This window comes from Oryctolagus cuniculus, chromosome 5 (assembly GCF_964237555.1).
Source record: "Oryctolagus cuniculus chromosome 5, mOryCun1.1, whole genome shotgun sequence".
NCBI lineage: Eukaryota > Metazoa > Chordata > Mammalia > Lagomorpha > Leporidae > Oryctolagus > Oryctolagus cuniculus.
The window spans coordinates 102134261-102153813 of record NC_091436.1 but is presented as its reverse complement, the minus strand read 5'-3'; the positions used below and the strand labels follow the sequence as shown (position 1 = coordinate 102153813).

At 42.9% G+C, this 19553-nt stretch overlaps 1 long non-coding RNA gene across 1 annotated transcript in view; it reads right to left on the bottom strand.

Annotated features, from left to right (window-relative positions):
- Window positions 1–19553, bottom strand: part of LOC138849648 (uncharacterized) — a 69271-nt gene that overhangs the window by 20307 nt on the left and 29411 nt on the right. Inside the window, exon 4 of the long non-coding RNA XR_011388651.1 lies at window positions 13886–14227. This is a non-coding gene — a long non-coding RNA (uncharacterized lncRNA). The remainder of the gene's footprint in view (window positions 1–13885; window positions 14228–19553) is intronic.

Genomic DNA, 19553 nt, shown 5'->3' with positions numbered 1-19553 from the left:
CATTCATGTTCTGCAAATGAACCAGGAAAATTTCAAATGGTGTAAGCCTGACCCCACCATTCAATCTACTTAGAATACCCCAAATTATTTGTATTTAATTTCTATTGAGGAGAGCTAAAAAGAAGTTACTAAAATAGGAATCAATGCAAGTGCCAAAATAAGAAAATAAAGACTTTGCCATGCCCAGATACTTTCCAAAATTTAGAATAATTAAAATGTAGAAGGCAAAAATAGTTTCAGAAAAGAATCAGACTGACATTTTCAGAGGCTCTGCCAAAGCTGCACTGCCGCTTCTGGCGTGAGGCAGCCTGCCTGTGATGTTCGCCGGTGGGCAAACAAGCCGCCGCTGAGCTCCTGCCAAGCCTGCCACCTCCACCTCCAAGCCGTCCCCACCACAGGCGAGCCAGTGAGCCCAGTCACTGCTCCAGGGTCAGGCCACTGGAAAGATGCTTGGGCGTGAAATGTCACAGCTATTTCAGTCAGAGAAGCACAAGATATTTCCTGGTTGTTTTCTTTCAAAATGTAAGTACCAGATACATTTTCAGGGCATGCTGAGAGCCAATTTGAGACAGACATTTCATGGTTTAATTTAAGCCCTCTCAGAAAAGTTTCTTTTCCCAAGTGTTACAGCATTCCTCAGAGGTGCTCCCAACTGGCCCTCAGGATAGCACACCTGTCACAGTTCAAGGTACGAAGGCACAAGCTAAGAATATGTTCATTATATTTCATATACTCTTTGCTGCTTAGGATTAAGCATTCTCCTGTAGACACAGACCAGACATATCATCTTTGTGATTGTTTATTAATTGTATAGAATTGTATAGAATTCTTTATCAAGAATTGTACAGAGAGGAATTGTGAATGTGTCCCTATCATCCAAACTTAGCAGTTACGAGATTTGTCAACAATGACTGATTTGGGGTCATTTATCCCCTTATACACACTTTTTTTTTTTAACTGTTGTGAGATATTTCAAGGCAATCCATTTCAGACAGGATCTACATTTTGCTCTAGAGGAGTTCAAGCAAATTTCAGAGAAGGGTCCCCTGCTGAGCAGCCTGACTGGCTGGGGTGGGGTACTCAGTTTCATGAATTTCTTAGTCTGTTTTCTGAGAAAGAAAACAACTGATGTGACAGCAAGGCAAAAAAAAAAAAAAAAAAAAAAAAAAAAAAAAAAAAAAGAGGTCTTGTTCTCTTAAGGATTCACTTCAACTTAGGGGTAGGAAGATTGTGCCTGTATTCATTAATTTCAAACTATTTATTTTAGACTGAAAATATAATTGCATGGAGTTTAAACGTCCTGTTAAAAGCAAGATGGTAACCCATTGGTTCTCAGTTTCCCAGTTTCTCAGCCAACATTTAAAGACTCACAGCGATGATTTCTTGGAAATACATCCAAAGCCTCATCATCTTCTACATTCAAGATTATTATTGACTCAGTTGTCTTTGATCATGTCGTATATTTCCAGTTCTTTTCCTCTGGAAAAGTGGTGAACAGACTTTTTGAGACTGTTTGTTCTATTCCTTAAACAAATCTCTTACAGTTTCCAAATATTCAGCATGCATTCTCTCAGATAGCCCTTGTTTATTGTTCAGTGGATCTGGAATTTACGTGAATACCCGCTTCTTCCAGCCAAGGACCGCCTTGCACTAGCAGGTTTGGGAAACAGGGTTTGTCACAGGGCAGGGCATGAACTGGCCTTTGATACTGATGCATCCTCTTTGCCAATCTGTAGCTCCCAGCCCTGCCTACTCCCCACAGCCCCTATCCCCCTTTTGTAGGCTGCTGATGTTGCTGTGCTGTCCATGGCATGGAGGCAGATGAAAGAAGGCCATACCTCCCTGTTCCTCCATGTCCCTCACACCCTCTGTTGCTCATGCCAGCCTCTCACTGAAGGCTTGAGAAGGCGGAGATTATCCTTGGCACAGCACAGAACTGGGCCCAGTTGTACCCTAACATGACAGGGTAAATTATGAAAAAAAAAATCAAAGGACTCTTTTTTCTCTTTTTTTTTTTTTGGCCAGGCAGAGTTAAACAGTGAGAGAGAGAGAGACAGAGAGAGAGAGTTATAGACAGTGAGAGAAAAAGAGAGAAAGGTCTTCCTTCTGTTGGTTCACCCCCGAGATGGCCGCTGTGGCCAGCACACCGCACTGATCTGAAGCCAGGAGCCAGGTGCCTCCTCCTGGTCTCCCATGGGGTGCAGGGCCCAAGCACTTGGGCCATCCTCCACTGCACTCCCAGGCCACAGCAGAGAGCTGGACTGGAGGAGGAGCAACCGGGACAGAATCCGGCGCCCCAACCAGGACTAGAACCCAGGGTTCTAGGCTAATCCTCCGCCTGCGGCGCCGGCCCAAAGGACTTTTTTCTTCATGTTATAGATTTCCTTTAATGTGGCCTCAACCAGGAAAGAATAACTTCTCTGTTGCTTCCACCAGGCCCGGAATGAAGTCATCTTTTAAGTGCTATAGCTGCGGTGACTCAAGGGAAGAAGAGCCTGGCTTTAACTTCAAGAGGGAGAATGACCCATTCGTGCCCCACCCTAAGCAGCTCCCCTGGGGAAACAACCTTGACAGATTGGAGTGGGGCGACTTGAGGTCTAAGTGCCAAACACATACAGCCTGGAGGCCTGTGTTCGTTTCCTATGGCTATTGTAACAAAGCACCCCAAACCAGGTGCGATAAAAATAGCAGAACGTATTGTCTCCCAGTTCTGGGGGCCAGGAGTCTGAAATCAAGATGTCAGCTGAGCTGTGTCCCCTGAACCCTAAGGAGGACTCTTGCCTCTTCTCTTCACAGCTTCGAACGGAGGGCCAGCAACCCTTGGTGCTCATGGGTTTGCAGGGACACAACTCCTGTCGCTGCCTTCATGGTCACACGGGGCTCTGCATGAATGTCCTTGTCGCCATATGGACATCTCCTTATAAGGACACCAGTCATGCAGGATTAGGATCCCACCCTGTCCCACGATGACCTCATCTTAACAGATTACATCTGTGATGACCCTATTTCCAAACAAGATCACATTCCGGGGTTAAGGCCTCAGCATAGTTTTTGAGAAAAGAACACTGATTAAGCTATAACAAGAGCCATAGCTCCAAGACCCTGTTCAGGCCCAGGATGAAAGAGGCAGCCACCAATGTTTGAATGGGCCAGGCTGGCTGAAGTAGTGACTATTCCCAGTGGCAACGACCTTAGAATTTCTAGATCATGTGAGTATTTAGGGGCTCTTGCACAGCCTCAAAGAAGGGGAGGAAGCTTTCCTCACTCTATCCTGTATACCCCAATGATAGGACTATGCTTGCGTTTTTCTCTGTGTAGTGAGTTGGTGATTCTGCACCTGAGTACAGATATGTGTGGGCCATATTTAGATGGTTACACTTGGCATCACTGTTGCTAACATACACTGGGCCACCCCCATCTCTAGCCATGCCTCACTGGCTGGAGTCTCTCTCCAAGTGCCTCATTCTTTCACTTACTTTCCATAGTTGCTAGTGTTCTACCCTTAACTTTCTCTCCTTTTATTTTATTTTGAAACATTTGTGAAATACAGGTAGGAGAGCTAAGGCCACTTCCTAGTCAAAGATGCCACCTGCTCATAGTTGGCAGGCTTAGTAATCAGCTGTTTTTGTAATTATCATTTTTCTTTAACACATCCTGTACAAAGTTTCCTACCAGTCACTAGAAGAGGTAGGGGAGAGATGGGAAATGTATTCTTCTCCCGTGTGGGTAAGTCCCTAAAGGTGTAGATTGTGAGAGTCTGTATTTTTTTCCAGTTATATAAATATCAAAGCAGCACCCTGTCTCTACTCATATTCATTTAACATATTACCACTCTGAATGTTCCTTAATTTTAAAATTAAATCTGCATAGAGTTTTTTTTTAAATCCCATAAATAGCAAGCTCTCACTCAGAGACAAAATGGAAACCTCTGTGAACTGTTCTGTAATCAAAGCATCTTCGCACGGTTTTATGAAGGAAAAAATCCAAGAGATAAGGCAAACAATAGGCAAACCACTTTTATAAAAAATCATGTAAATATTATGTGACAGAATATTAGCTATACTTCACAATACAGTTAATAATCAACAAAATGTTGCCAAACTACTTATTTATTTATGGAGTACTTCTTAAAAATTCCCCTTTGAAGCAAGGAGGGCGATAGGCACCTGACTTTCACCGCCACTGTAATGGAAAGTCATTAAGGCAGTATTAGCAGTCTGAATGGAGGATCAGGTGTGCATGCATGAGCACATGCACACACACACACACATATCTTTTGGGTTTTGTTGTTGTTGCTACTGTTTTCAGCACATTGAGTGATCTGGTATCTTACACTACCTGTAGCCAGCCCAGGGAAAATTTCTGTGATTCCTTGGCTTTTTTTTTTTTTTGACAGTGAGACAGTGAGAGAGAGAGACAGAGAGAAAGGTCTTCCTTCTGTTGGTTCACCTCCCAAATGGCCACCACAGCCGGAGCTACGCCCATCCGAAGCCAGGAACCAGATACTTCTTCCTGGTCTCCGACACGGGTGCAGGGCCCAAGGACTTGGGCCATCCTCCACTGCCTTCCCAGGCCACAGCAGAGAGCTGGAATGGAAGAGGAGCAACCAGGACAGAATCCGGCGCCCCAACCAGGACTAGAACCCGGGGTGCCGGCACCACAGGCAGAGGATTAGCCTAGTGAGCCATGGCACCGCCCCCTCATTGGCTCATTTTTACCTAAAACTTTATTAGCAATTAATCATGTGCTTAAAAATAAGTATGGGTATATTATAATTTTAAAGAGTTTATTTGAGTAGGCATCAACTGATGAATCAGGCAGCAGTAAACCATGAGCTGTTCAGGGCTCTGTGGAATGGGCACAGAGGGAGGATTTTTCTAAGGTGTTGATAGAAGACAAGGAAAATATTTGAATGCTTTAAGTGGGAAGTCCCTAGTTAGAGCCTAGTTGGTGTTTTTGATGGCTAAATTTGCTACTTAAGGGCAAGGTAGCAATTTGGTTTGTTATTTTAGTCTAAGACCACTCTACATGAGTTTTGGTTTGTTTAGGTAGGCACTCAAGGCATTGGAGCTGTCTCAGATAATGACCTGCTAATTAATTATTTTACAGATGGAAAGGAAAGGAGGAGGGAGGGAACCATAAAATGATGCCTGGATTCTGATGTTTAAGAACTGAGAACAGGAGTGGGGATTGTAGTGCAGAAAGTTAAGCTATCACCTCCTATGCCAGCAGCCCATATCCAAGTGGCTCCGCCCCTACCAATTCCAGCTTCCTGCTAACATGTCTGGGTGTGTCAGAGGATGGCCCAAGTACTTGGAAGTCTGCCACACATGGGAGACCCAGATGGAATTCCTGGTTCCTAGCTTTGGCCTGGCCCACCCCTGGCTATTATATCATTTGGAGAATGAATGAACCAGCAGGCGGAAGACCTTTCTCTCTCTCTCTCTCTCTCTCTCTCTCTCTCTCTCTGTGTGTGTGTATACTGTCTTTCAAATAATTTTTTTAAATAAGAACTGAGAATAGTGACTAGCATCTGCTGTTGCAGATTAGAACCAGAGTGGGACAGGTTTATGTCTTGAGTAATGAGACTCCATGTTCAAGGATGCAGGGTGAGGGTAAGATGTTTATCTTAAAATCAAAGCTATTGAATTCCAAATTTGGGCATTAGACCTTGGAAGTAGTACTCAGCCAAGTAAACAGAGGAGCAGAGAGACTATAAATCATGACTCTGAGGTCATGCAGCTGCTTATTAGCTCCAAGGCCAGAACTTGGGTTTCTTGACCTCATGTCAATGTTGTTAACCCTCCTACCATTGCTTCTCTTAAAACTAAATTTAAATGTCACTAACATAGAAAAGACTTTTTTTTTTGGTTTGAATTTGTTTTATTTGACAGATACATTTAGACTACGAATGTAATTTTCCCTCTGTATGTAGCCATTTGGAAATATAACATATAATGTGTATAAAATTGATAATCAAGTAAGTATCTTTTTTAACTTTCTAAGTGAGTTCCTAGCCCCATTCTGAAGATTCTCAGCAAGCCCACCTTTTTTAAAGAAGAGATTATTGAGGTGAACGTTAGGCAGAGCAGTTAAGATGCCACTTGGGATGCCCACATCCCTTATCAGAGTACCTGACTCAACTCCTGACTGCTCTGCTTCCAACCCAGCTTCCTGCTATCACACACCCAGCAAGGCAACAGTAACAGCTCAAGTGTTTGGGTTTCTGCTACTCACATGGAAGACCCAGATGGAGTTACAGGGTCCTGGCTTCTTTCTGACGCAGCCCTGGCTGTTGTGGGCATTTGGAGAATGAACTAGTAGATGGGAGATCTTTCTGCCTGTCTTTCTGCCTTTCAAATAAAATTAAAATATAAGATTTAATTTTTAAAATTTTATTTGAGAGGCCGAGAGACAGAGGGATTTCTCTTCTGTGCATACTCCCCAAATGCTCACATCAAACAAAGCTGGGCCACGCCAGTCCAGGGTATGGGAACTCAGTGTGAATCTCCTACATGGGTAGCAGGGTCTCAGTACTTGAGCCATCACCATCTGCTTCCCAAGGTCTGCATTAGTGAGAAGTTGCAATCAGGATCAGAGCCAGGACGTGAACCCACTCTGATATGGGAATGCAAGTGTCCCATCCAGCATCTTAACCACCATTGTTTAACTCCACATAGAACTTAAAAAGGTGCAGTCACTAATATTATTCTAAAGCAACTTGCCTGAATGTTATCCTGGCTTCCAGCACCTGGATCAACATTATTAATTCAGTATCACAACGGCTTCGTTCCCCAGAAGCATTTAGCTTGTGTTCATGACCCTATACAATCCACTACTCTCTGAAAGGCGTTTAGTGTATATCATACTCTAACACCATTGACAGTTCAGTTGCCTACTTACAAATAATTTCCATTTATCAATTACTTCTTGGTTATAAAACTATTGATGGAAACTAAATCACATATTGAGAGGAAGGCATTTGAATCCGAATTACATGGTAAATTATATATCTGGAATATATACAGCACAGACCATCTGTTATCTGACTTTCAATTCTTCATTCTTATACTATTTTAAAATATTTTTTCCCTAAGAAAATGGGAGTTGGGACAAATCTAAGAAACTGAAATAAACAAAGAGGTCATATCTGCCTCTGAATCATTTTGTTTTTGAGTTGGTTATTTGGAACTTGGAATTCGTTTTGCTGCTAAAACAGCATTTAGGGTAGGTAGCCTGTCAAAAGTAGATAAACTTGTAAAGGAGTTTTATTAACACATAGAATTCAAAAAATCCATATCAAACATAGTCTTTCCTGTGGGAAGATTGGTTTCCTGTTCCAATTGAAGGATACATGAACTTATCTACATGGTGTCGATGGGCTGGGTTCTTTGGGCATGCCTATCCACGGAAACCAATTTAAAATACAGTATAAATGTAAACACACACACACACAGTCATTGTAAAGGCATCAAAGTGCTACTAATATTTGGCAAATAACTTTACAGGAGTAATGGGGATATTAGGACAATGAAGCTGTTTTGTCCTGAAGCATTTGTCAAGGCCTAGCACCTGCTCAAGATGGAGAATCCTTAAGGACAGTGAAATGATATATTGTCCAAATCAAGACCTTTTGAGAGTAAAATGTGTGGTGGTTAATTTTTTATGACAACTTGACTGGACCATAGGATGCCCCAATATTTATATTTTAATGTTTATTTATTTGTTTTCACCTACTTGAAAAGCAGAGCAACATAGACAGGGGTGAAGAGAATCTTCCAACCACTGGTTCCCTCCACAGAAGCCCATAACAGGTCTAAGCGGGAGCCTGGAACTCCATCCAGATCTGGGTGGCAGGGACTAAAGCCCTTGAGTCATCATCTGCTGCCTCCCAGGATGCTTTAACAGGAACCTGAACTGGAAGCAGAGCAGTCAAGACTTGAACCAGGCAATCTGTCAATTTGGGACGCTGGTTATATGAGCCATGACTTAACTCACAGTGCCACAAAGCCTGCCCACCACCACACACCCAGATATTTGAATGTCTGTGATGTTGTTTCTGGATGAGATTAACATTTAATTCAATAGACAGAATAAAGCACCTTGTCACCCCCAGTTTGTCAGAGCCTCATGTCCACATCTACTCCTTTGAAGACTAAATAGAACACATAGCCGAGTAACAGAATTCCATCTCTCTGCCTATCTTCAAACTGTGCCTTCAGACTCAGACTGGATGACTTAGGTCAAAAGTTTTTACACAAAAATAAATTTGCCTTTTAATATCATTTTCCACAGATATTTTTAAGTCTCCTCATTTTTTAAAATAAAGATTGATTTATTTATTTAAAAGGCAGAGTTACAGAGAGAGACAGAGGGAGAGACATAGAGAGAGGTCTTCCATCCTCTGGTTCATTCCCCAAGTGGCTTCAATGGCCAGAGCTGGGTTGGTCCAAAGCCAGGAGCCAAGAGCTTCTTCTGGGTATTCCATTTGGGTGCAGGAGTCCAAGTATGTGGGCTTGCTTTCCCAGGCACATTAGCAGGGAGCTGGATCAGAAGTGGAGCAGCCAGGACAGGAACCAGGACCCACATGGATGCTGGCATCGCAGGCAGCAGCTTTACCTGCTGCGCCACAGTTGCCGAATTAATCAGGATAGATGAGAATTCACTAATGTAAAAATTAACTCTCAGGTTGGGGTCCACGGATCTTGTCAAGTTGACAACAGTCACAAATGTTTTGAGCCCAGGACTGTGAAGTCTTTAATAGCTCCATTGTCTCAAAACCTTGACTAGCCACTTCCCCTTTCCTTCTGAAGGGACTGGGGGAACTCAACTGATATGCCTGGATTGTTCAGGAAGGTTGGAAGAAATTGGTGGATGTGTTCTGTGCCTTTGGAAAGCTGGGCCAAGGAAGCAGCCTGAGTGTTTGGAAAGCTAATTCCATATAAAAGGATTGAGCAGATAAGCAAATATGTTGAGGATAATGGTAGCCAGATTTCATACTATAGAGAAAAGAGATTAAAAATATAGAAAGCCTAGAATACATGCTAGATTATTGACTTGGAATTGGAGATACCTGTATACATTCTTGGTTTTCAAGATAGCTAGCTAGATAATAGATGTATGCATATGTATGTATGTATGGATTAATGGATGGATAGACAGATGGAGTGGACATTTGGTATAGTGTTTAAGATGCCACTTAGGATGTCCTCATCCCATATTAGAGTACCTGGATTTCAGTCTCCACTCTGCTTCTGATTCCAGCTTTCTGCTAATACCACCCTGGAAGGAAGCAGGTGATAGTCAAATGGAGGGGTCCTGTAACCTTTGTGGAATACCTGGATAAAGTTCCTAGCTGCTGGCTTCAGCCTGCCCCAACCCCAGTTGTTATAGACATTTGGAGAGTGAACCAACAGGTGAAGACCTTTCTCTCTCTCTCTCTCTCTCTCTCTCTCTCTCTCTCTCTCTCTCTCTCTCTTCTTTTCAAATAAGAAAATAAACAAAAATGAAAAAAATCAAAATCAATAAATCTTTTGAAATAAACAGTAAAAAGTGTATCATAATGGCGGATGTCCTAAACAGCACTCTGGCCTCAGAATCAGCCCTAAAAGCATTCCAATCTGGCTGAAAAGCCCATGAGAGTATTTCAAGCATGGAAAGCCAAGACACTCTGGCAAAAAAAAAAAAAAAAAAAAAAAAACCTAAATGAAAGATCTCTGTGAGTGAGATCCCAGTGGAAAGAACAGGTCTTCAAAGAAGGAGGTACCTTTCTCTGAAGGGAGGAGAGAACCTCCACTTTGACTATGACCTTGTCTGAACAAGATAAGAGTCGGAGAACTCAAGGGGCTTCCATAGCCTTGGAAACTCATGACTGGTGCATAGGGAGATTACTGATGCCATAAACAGGAGTGTCAATTTGTAAAGTCAACAACAGGAGTCACTGTGCACTTACTCCTCATGTAGGATCTCTGTCCTTAATGTGCTGTACATTGAGACTTAATGGTATAACGAGTACTCAAACAGTATATTTCACTTTGTGTTTCTATGGGGGTGCAAACTGTTGAAATCTTTACTTAATGTACACTAAACTGATCTTCTGTAAAAAAAAAAAAAAGAAGAAGAAGAAGAAGAAGAAGAAGAAATTATCAATTCCCAACTTGACTCTCACTGGGATTAAACATGACAATAGGTCTGATCTGATTTCATCATCATTTAAAAAATCATCTATTATTTTTCACTTTATGTTTCTGTGTGGGAGCAAACTGTTGAAATCTTTACTTAATGTATGCTAAACTAATCTTCTGTATATAAAGAGAATCAAAAATGAATCCTCATGTGAATAGAAGGGGAGAGGGAGTGGGAAAGGGGAGGGTTGCGGGTGGGAGGGACGTTATGGGGGGGAAGCCATTGTAATCCATAAGCCATACTTTGGAAATTTATATTCATTAAATAAAAGTTAAAAAAAATAAATAAATAAAACAAACAAACAAAAAAAAGTGTATCATATAAAATGACACACACAGAAAAGAAAATAAAGAAAATAGAAGGGCCAGCACTGTGGTATAGTAGGCTAATCTTCCGCCTGTGGCACTGGCATCCCATATGAGCACTGATTGGAGTCCAGGCTGCTCCAGCTTCTGATCCAGCTCTCTGCTATAGCCCGGGAAAGCAGTAGAAAATGGCCCAACTGCTTGGGGCCTGTACCCACATGTGAGACCCAGAAGAAGCTCCTGGCTCCTTGCTTTAGATCAGCCCAGCTCCGGCCATTGCAGTCATTTGTGGATGAAAGAGGGATTGGAAAACCTTTCTCTCTTGTCTCTCCCTCTCTCTATCTGTAACTCTACCTCTCAAATAAATAAATAACATCTTAAAAAAGAAAATAGAGATGGAGCAGACACTGTGGCACAATAGGTTAAGCTGCCATCTGCAGCGCTGGCATCCCATATGGGTACCATTTAGAGTTTCAGCTACTCCACTTCTGATCCAGTTCCCTGTTAATGTGCCTAGGAAAACAGTGGAGGATGGTGGTTAAGCCACCATCTGCAGTGCTGACATCCCCTATGGACGCCAGTTTGAGTCCTGGCTGCTCCACTTCCAATCCAACTCCTGCTAATGTGCCTGGGAAAGCAACGTAAGATGGTCCCAGTGCTTGGGTACCTGCACCCATGTGGGAGACCTGGATGAAGTTTCTGGCTCCTGGGTTTGGCCTGGCACAGTTCTGACCATTGTGGCCATTTGGAGAATGAACCAACAGAAGGCAGTTCTCTCTGTCTCTGTCTCTCTTTAATTCTGATTCATAAATAAATAAAATAAACCTTTTTAAAAAAGGATCTAGAGACCCTAATATTAACATCAGACAATTTTAATTCACAGGGAGAAAAGCATTAAATCAGGCAAAGAACATAAATTTATAGCAATAAAAGGATACAATAAAAATGCATACACATTGACCCCAAAATTCCACTTTTAGTTAAGATATATGTAAAGATTATTATTACAATGTTGCTTACAATAGAAAAGTAACTGAAATAATGGATAGAATATCTTAGGAGACTTGTTGAATAAATTGTAGTATAGGATACTGTGTAGTCAAGGAAAATAATGCTCTATTAAGGACCTGCCTCCAAGTTATATTTTTAAACAACAACCACAAAAGTGAGACAAAGAACAGTGTGTACAGCATGCTTACATTTGCAACTGCAGTCTGTTTGTGCTTAGACAATTTTGGGAGGATCTATAAATTGACTCTAGGAGGTAAGATTGAAGAACTGGGTTAAGGAGTTTTTTATGTTTTTCAGTATGACTTCTTAGCCTCCTTGAATTTTTTCTATATGAACATACAAACTTTTAATTAATTTAAAAGGATTTAAAAGATGAACATCCCATCCAGGTCCCACATTTTATTACATCATCAAATTGTATGACTCTTTAAAAAAAAAGATTCTCCAAGAATTGATTACAAATTGAGACATGAACATTGGAAAATGGTGGCTCACATATTTTTAAACTAGAGTGCTTTTGAATATTTTGTAAAAACCGTGTTAATTTCATCACCATAGGATTGGAAATCAATGAATGTGCCATAGAATAAGTCCAGTTATTTCAGTCCACGACAGAATGAATAATCTACAAGGGCCAGCTTCAGTTAAGCAGGAATGCTGAAAGTAGGGTAGAAAGTGCCTTGGTTGTTTTTCTTGGGCTGAGGTCTGAATCCTGGCTTACCAATTACTTTCTGTATGACCTTACACAAATGGCTTCTTTCTTTGAACCTAACATTCCTCTTATCCAAAGGGCAGTTACTTTTGCCCCACTGGTTTCATGAAAGGTTGTAGGGATCCGGTGAGACAATGGAGTGCCAAGACTTCCCGAATCCAGGGGTTATTAACTTCACTAAACAGTAGTCACCTGATCACTACATGCAGGTTATGTATTGAAAAGCATCTTGGGGAGGAGGAGATATACATATATTCAACTACCAGCTTTCTAGATTTTCTAAGAAGACAAAAACATGGGTAGTCACCATGGACCTACTGATTTAGAATAAATGGAGAATACATTTGTCCTTAAAGTGTGTAATGAACCAAACCTCCAAGATGAAGGTGTAAAATCCTCAACTTCAGGATTATGGAAAATACGGAAGTATTCAAGTGAGGGGCCGTTGCTGTGGCATAGTGGGTAAAGCCTCCACCTGCAGTGCTGACATCCCATGTGGGTGCCATTTTGAGACCCAGCTGCTCCATTTCCGATCCAGCTTTCTGCTATAGCCTGGAAAAGCAATAGAAGATGGCCCACCCATGTGGGAGACTTGGAAAAATCTCCTAGCTCCTGGCTTTGGATCAGCCAAGCTCCAGGCATTGCGGCCATTTGGGGAGTGAACCAGCAGACAGAAGATCTTTCTCTCTCTGACTCCGCCTCTGCCTCTCTCTAACTCCACCTTTTAAATAAATTAAAAAAAAAAAAAAACTTTAAAAAAGGAAATATTCAAGTGGAGTGATTTTTCTAAAAGATTTGTTTTATATTTATTTGAAAGGCAAATCATAGAAAGGGAGAGACAGAGATCTTCAATCTACTGGTTCACTCCTCAAATGGCTACATTGGCCAGGGCTGGGTCAGGCTGAAACCTGGAGCCTGGAACTCCAGTTGGGTCTCCCACATGGCTTAGCAGTGACCCAAACATTTGGGCATCTCGTGCTGCTTTCCCAGGTGTGTTAGAGATGGATGTGTCAGAAATGGAGCAGGAGCTGGTGCTGTGGTGAAGCGGGTTAAACCACCATCTGTAGTGCCGGCATCCCATATGGGCACCAGTTCAAGCTCTGGCTGTTCCTCTTCTGATCCAGCTAGCTGCTAATGGGCCTGGGAAAGCAGTGGAAGATGGCCCAAGTGCTTGGGCCCTTGCACCCACGTCGGAGACCAGGAGGAAGCTCCAAACTCCTGGATTTGGCCTGGCCCAGCCCAGGCCATTGCAGCTTTTTGAGAAGTGAATTGGAAATCTCTCTCAATCTCTCTCTCTCTCTCTCTCTCTATATATATATGTGTGTGTGTGTGTGTGTGTGTGTGTGTGTGTGTCTCACCTCTCTCTTACTCTTTCAAATACATAAATAAATCCTAAGAAGAAAAGGGGAGGGGAGGGGAGGGGAGGGGAGGGGAGGGGAGGGGAGGGGAGGGGAGGGGAGGGGAGGGGAGGGGAGGGGAGGGAAGGGAAGGGAAGGGAAGGGAAGGGAAGGGAAGGGAAGGGAAGGGAAGGGAAGGGAAGGGAAGGGAAGGGAAGGGAAGGGAAAGAGGAGCAGTCACAGTCTGGACTTGAGGTAGCTTAACCCACTGAACCACAGTGCTGGCTGCTAAGGTGATATTTGATACTTTAATTACTAAGACATCAGAGACTTACCACTCGCTATAAGTTGCTTTGAGGGCCCGCGCCGTGGCTCAATAGGCTAATCCTCCACCTTGCGGCAACGGCACACCGGGTTCTAGTCCCGGTCGGGACGCCGGATTCTGTCCCGGTTGCCCCTCTTCCAGTCCAGCTCTCTGCTGTGGCCCAGGAGTGCAGTGGAGGATGGCCCAAGTGCTTGGGCCCTGCACCCCTTGGGAGACCAGGTGCTTGGCTCCTGCCCTCGGATCAGCGCGGTGCACCAGCCACAGTGCGCCGGCCACGGCGGCCATTGGAGGGTGAACCAACAGCAAAAGGAACACCTTTCTCTCTGTCTCTCTCTCCCACTGTCCACTCTGCCTGTCAAAAAAAAAAAAAAAGTTGCTTTGGGAAAATTGTCATTTCAAAAGCTGGTACAAGAAGAGTAGGGAGAAGTGATCTGATCAAAAGTAATTTTAATAACTCTTAACTCATGGCCAGCGCCGCGACTCCTCTTCCAGTTCCACTTTCTACTGTGGCCTGGGAGTGCAGTGGAGGATGGCCCAAGTGCTTGGGCCCTGCAACCGCATGGGAGACCAGGAGGAAGCACCTGGCTCCTGGCTTCGGATCGGCGCAGCATGCTGGCCGTAGCAGCCATTTTGGGGGTGAACCAACGGCAAAGGAAGACCTTTCTCTCTGTCTCTCTCTCTCACTGTCTAACTCTGCCTGTCAAAAAAAAATATAACTCATAACTCAGGTTTTTTTTTGACAGGCAGAGTGACAGTGAGAGAGAGAGACAGAGAGTAAGGTCTTCCTTTTCCATTGGTTCACCCCACAATGGCCACTGCGGCCGGCGCACTGTGCTGATCCGAAGCCAGGAGCCAGGTGCTTCTCCTGTCTCCCATGTGGGTGCAGGGCCCAATCACTTGGGCCATCCTCCACTGCACTCCCGGGCCATAGCAGAGAGCTGGCCTGGAAGAGGGGCAACCGGGACAGAATCCGGTGCCCTGACTGGGACTTGAACCTGGGGTGCCGGCGCCGCAAGGCGGAGGATTAGCCTAGTGAGCCACGGCGCCAGCCATAACTCAGATTAATGTTTGGGAATGTCCTGTCCACATGTGACTCCAAAGGAAAGAAACTAAGGGATGTTCTCTCTCTCTCTCTCTCTCTCTCTCTCTCTCTCTCTCTTTAAGATTTATTTATTCATTTGAAAGAGTTGCAGGGAGAGAGAAGGAGATACAAGGAGAGATATCTTCATCCACTAGTTCACTCCCCAAATGGCTGCAACAGCCAGGGCTGGACCAGGCCGAAGCCAGGAGCCAGAAACTTCATCCAGGTCTCCCACGTGGCTGCAGGTGCAGATGGCACTTGTGCCATCTTCCATTGCTTTCCCAGTCACATTCACAGGGAGCTCGATCTGAAGTGGAGCAACCAGAACTCAAACGGGTTTCCATAGGGTATGTCAGCACTGCAGATGATGGCTTAATCGCCATTTTCTCTACTGAGCTATACTTCAGGTGAACCTAGGTGGTTCCTGAGGGCCTTGTTCAAGTGCAGTAATGGAAGCACTGTGTGTGCAATCTCAGAGAATTTGTGGATACACACACACACACACATAAATTGTGTCTCCAAAGATAAACTAGAACTTTAATGCATTAAAGACGAACTAATGTGACATGAAGTATTGCTTAGTAAGTCAGCACACACATTAACCCAAGAAGAGTTTAAAAGTCATTTATTGAAAAGAGAACTTCATTGTCAGTCCACTTTCAATTGGTATCATTTTTCCTTTTTACATTTCCTTTTATATATAATTTAATATTTCTATGAAACAGGTTTAATAATAAATCGTGATATTATATCTTAATTTCTTCTTACCTCTATGAGTTTTTTCACTCACTGTCATTTCCAGTTCTCTGAAGTATGTAATAGAATTTCAGCAACCACAGGAAATTAAATTAGTTTTTTTTTTTAAAAAAAGATTTATTTTATTTATTCAAATGGCAGAGTTAGAGAGAGGGGGAAAGATATGAGAGAGAGACAGAGAGAGAGAGAGAAAGAGAGAGAGAGAGAGAAAGAGAGAGATTCTTCCATCAGCTGGTTCACTCCCCAAATGGCCTCAATGGCTATGGCTGGGCAATGCTGAAGCCAGGAGCCAGGAGCTTCTTCCAGGTCTCCCACATGGGTACAGAGGCCCAAGCACTTGGGCAATCCTCTGCTGCTTTCTCAGGCCATTTAGCAGGGAGCTAGATCAGAAGTGAAACAGCTGGGACTATAACCACTGTCCATTTGGGATGTTGGCTCTTTTAACTTGCTATACCACAACACAGGCCCCAAATAGAAGTTTTAAAAATAATTGTTTCTTGTGTCACACAGGCTTGGGGTGTCTTACTAGAACAGTAGCTTTTGTTAAAAATAAAGTGGGATATTAGTAGCCAGTGAGTTTAATATGCACAACAGCATGATGAATGCTCTTTTAAAAAAAGCCTAATAGCAAAATAAACTTAGGTTCCAAATATAGAAGTCAAGCGCTTAGAGCCCAGGAAAGTAGTAATTCTGTTTTCTGCTGATTAGACCACACTGAGACAAAGGAGGATCCAGTTTAGGAGAGCAAAATCTAGGAGAAATATGTAAGAGGTTCACCAGAACAAAACGAATCTGTAAACAGGCCTGGGAGAAAGGACGGGAAGAATTTGGAAGGGTTGAGAAGACAATGATCTGAAATCAACAGTCACTAAGTGACAGAAAATGTGAATTTGTTTTATATTTCACCACAAAGCTAGGATTCTTTGGCAGAAATCAGAGGAAAGTGCATAATGAATGAAATTATTTAAGATTATGCTCTGGCACATAAACCTATATAAAAATGTGATGGGCTATTCTGGGAAGCAGCTACTTCCCCACCACTCAAGCAGGAGATGAAGGGGCTTCCACAGGGCAACTCCAGGGCAGCACCGTCCACAATGCAAAGCTTCCTTATTGTGTCAGTAGAGGAGCCACCAGCCACGTGAGGCAAATCCCTTATTATGACCAGTGTGACTCAGGAACTGAATCTTTTTAGTGATAGCCACATGGAAGTAGTGGCTACCATGTCGGAGAGTGCAGCTGTAGACTTTAGAAGTCCCCATTTTGGGCTAGAATTTGGAATAAACCAGTTCTAAGAGTTTTTCTTACATTGTCTCCCTTCACCCTTCCTCCACTACCTTTACCAACTCTTACCTCTTCTCTATCTTGGACATATGTCTCTTATTACACATTCTAACCAGCTGTTCATATCATTTTCTTAGCCATTCACCTCGAGTTTTTTAAAGGTGGGTTGATTTTCTATCTCCATCATCTATCAGCATCACTGACATCCAAGGTAGTGCCTGAGACATGAGCATGCTTAAGACTCCAACTGACACATGATTTCTAAGAAATCTCTTTCACACGAGGGCAGATGTTACAACTTAGATTTTTAAAATAATAAAGGAATCAAAGTTTTAACATTTTTCTGTGGGCAGCGTGTGGCACAGTGAATACAGCCCACAGCTGACAACACCAGCATCCAGTATCAAAGCATCAGTCTGAGTTCTGGCAGCTCTACTTCTGATCCACCTTCCTGCTAATGGACGGGGATGGCAGTGCATACTGGTCTAAAACCTTGGCTACCTGCCACCCATGTAGGAGACCAGATGGAGTTTCAACTCCTGGCTTCAGCCTGGCCCCATCCCAGCTACTGCAGAAATTTAGAATGGAAGATTTCCTCCCAACACACTCCTTCTTTACGTCACTTTGCCTTTCAAATAAATCTTTTTAAAATAGTTTCTCGAAGGCTGCTATTGCAGCAAAGCCACTACCTGCAACACTGGCATCCTATACGAGTGCTGGTTTGAGTCCTGACTGCTGCACTTCTGATCCAGCTCCCTGGGAAAGGCAGTAGAAGTTGGCCCAAATATCTGGGCCTCTGCCATCCGTGTGAGAGATCCAGATGACGCTCCTGGCTCCCGGCTTCAGCCTGGCCCAGCCTGGCCTTTACAGCCATCTGGAAAATGAACCAGCAAATGGAAGATCTCTCTATCCATCTCGCTCTCTCCCTGTAACTCTTTCAAAATAAATAATAAAAACATTTAAAATAATAATTTTTAAAAATATCAATAAAAAACTAAATTGGTATATGAAAATATTTTAACACCCACCTCACTTCCCCATTTCTGAACATCACTGTGTCTGGTAATTCAGGCTCTGAAAGTTACAAATAATTTTGAAATACCCTTCTACCTTCTACCAGTGAGATCCAAAAAGGCGAAATAAGTTGCCTAAGTTTATTCAGCTGCACAGTGTCAGATTTGGCTTTAAATCTAAATCTATTTATGAAGAGTTTACTTGATATACCATACTGGTTGTTATTGTAAAACTAAATACGTGTCAATATTTTACAGATTCCAACTAAGCCTTTCTTTTTATAGAAACTGGAAAATACAGAGAAATACGAAAGTATAAAGAGTAAACACCATAATTTCCAAATGCAAAGGCTGATTCATTCATTTATTGCATCAATTCTTTCTACCAAAGACCACCAGGAACACACATACAGTTGAACAAGTTGGATGTATTATCATTGTGATGAGGAAAACATACACCATGGAAATGCATGGCGTCTCTCAGTAATCGAGTGTTAACACAAATGTGCTCTCAGACTTGGGGCTTGGTTGAGTGGTTTGGAAAGGACTTAAGTAAGCAGGGAAGGGGTTTCACCACAGGATAGTTGCTGTCAGAAAGCAGGACAGGCCTGTGACTGGGTGTCTCAATAAATCTTATTCAGAGAACAATAGACTAGACTGCAGATAAAGTAGTAGTTTGTAAAGAAGAAACCATCAATCATTTCCTCTGAGAGGGGATGTTTGGTATTTTGGGGGTAGCACATTGACCTTTTTGTTGTCATCTGTTGTTAAACAAAACTATTAAGTGCTTTATCTGTCTCATTTCTCCATGATCTCAGAGTAACCTTGTCTGAGATTAACATTCTCTAAGAAGGTGTATGTCTAACAGGAATACACCTATAATGTGACACAGCTGTGAGTGTCAGGTCAGCTGTGAATGGCAGGGGCTGCTCCTGCTTTTTGTTTTTCTTTCTGTGTCATTTCAAATACTCATGCAACACATAAATATTCATTGAATACCTGTTTTTGAGCATCTACTATGACAGATAGATGGGTCAGAATGTAGTGCAGAAAGCACAGTCTATGTCCTGGTGGGGACTGTATTCTAATACATAAGGACACAAATCAACATATAAAACAAAGTCAGGTGGTAATAATGCCAATGCTGTGATGACAAAGCAAGGAAAGAAGCCTGAGTGGCCGCGCTCTTGTTTTAGATTAGGTAGGCGGGGAAGGCCACTTTTGAGCTGACTGAGGAGAGGGAGCAAACCATAAAAGATCTGCGGGATAACCAAAGGGAACAAATAAAAGTCCACGGAGGAGGGGAAGAGGACATAGTTTGCTAGGGGTTTCCAAGGAACAGCAAGGAGGCTGGTGGGGTGGCAATGGAGTAATGAGGGGTCTGTGGCAGGCTATGAAGTCCAAGGGAGAAATATAGAGGAAGGAGGTCAGATCACAAAGGGCTTTGTAAGCAATGATGAAGTGTTTGGAGTTTGTTCCATATGTGATGGAAATCATGGGAGGGCTTTGAGCAGGCAATGAGCATGATTTTCTGTATAGATTGT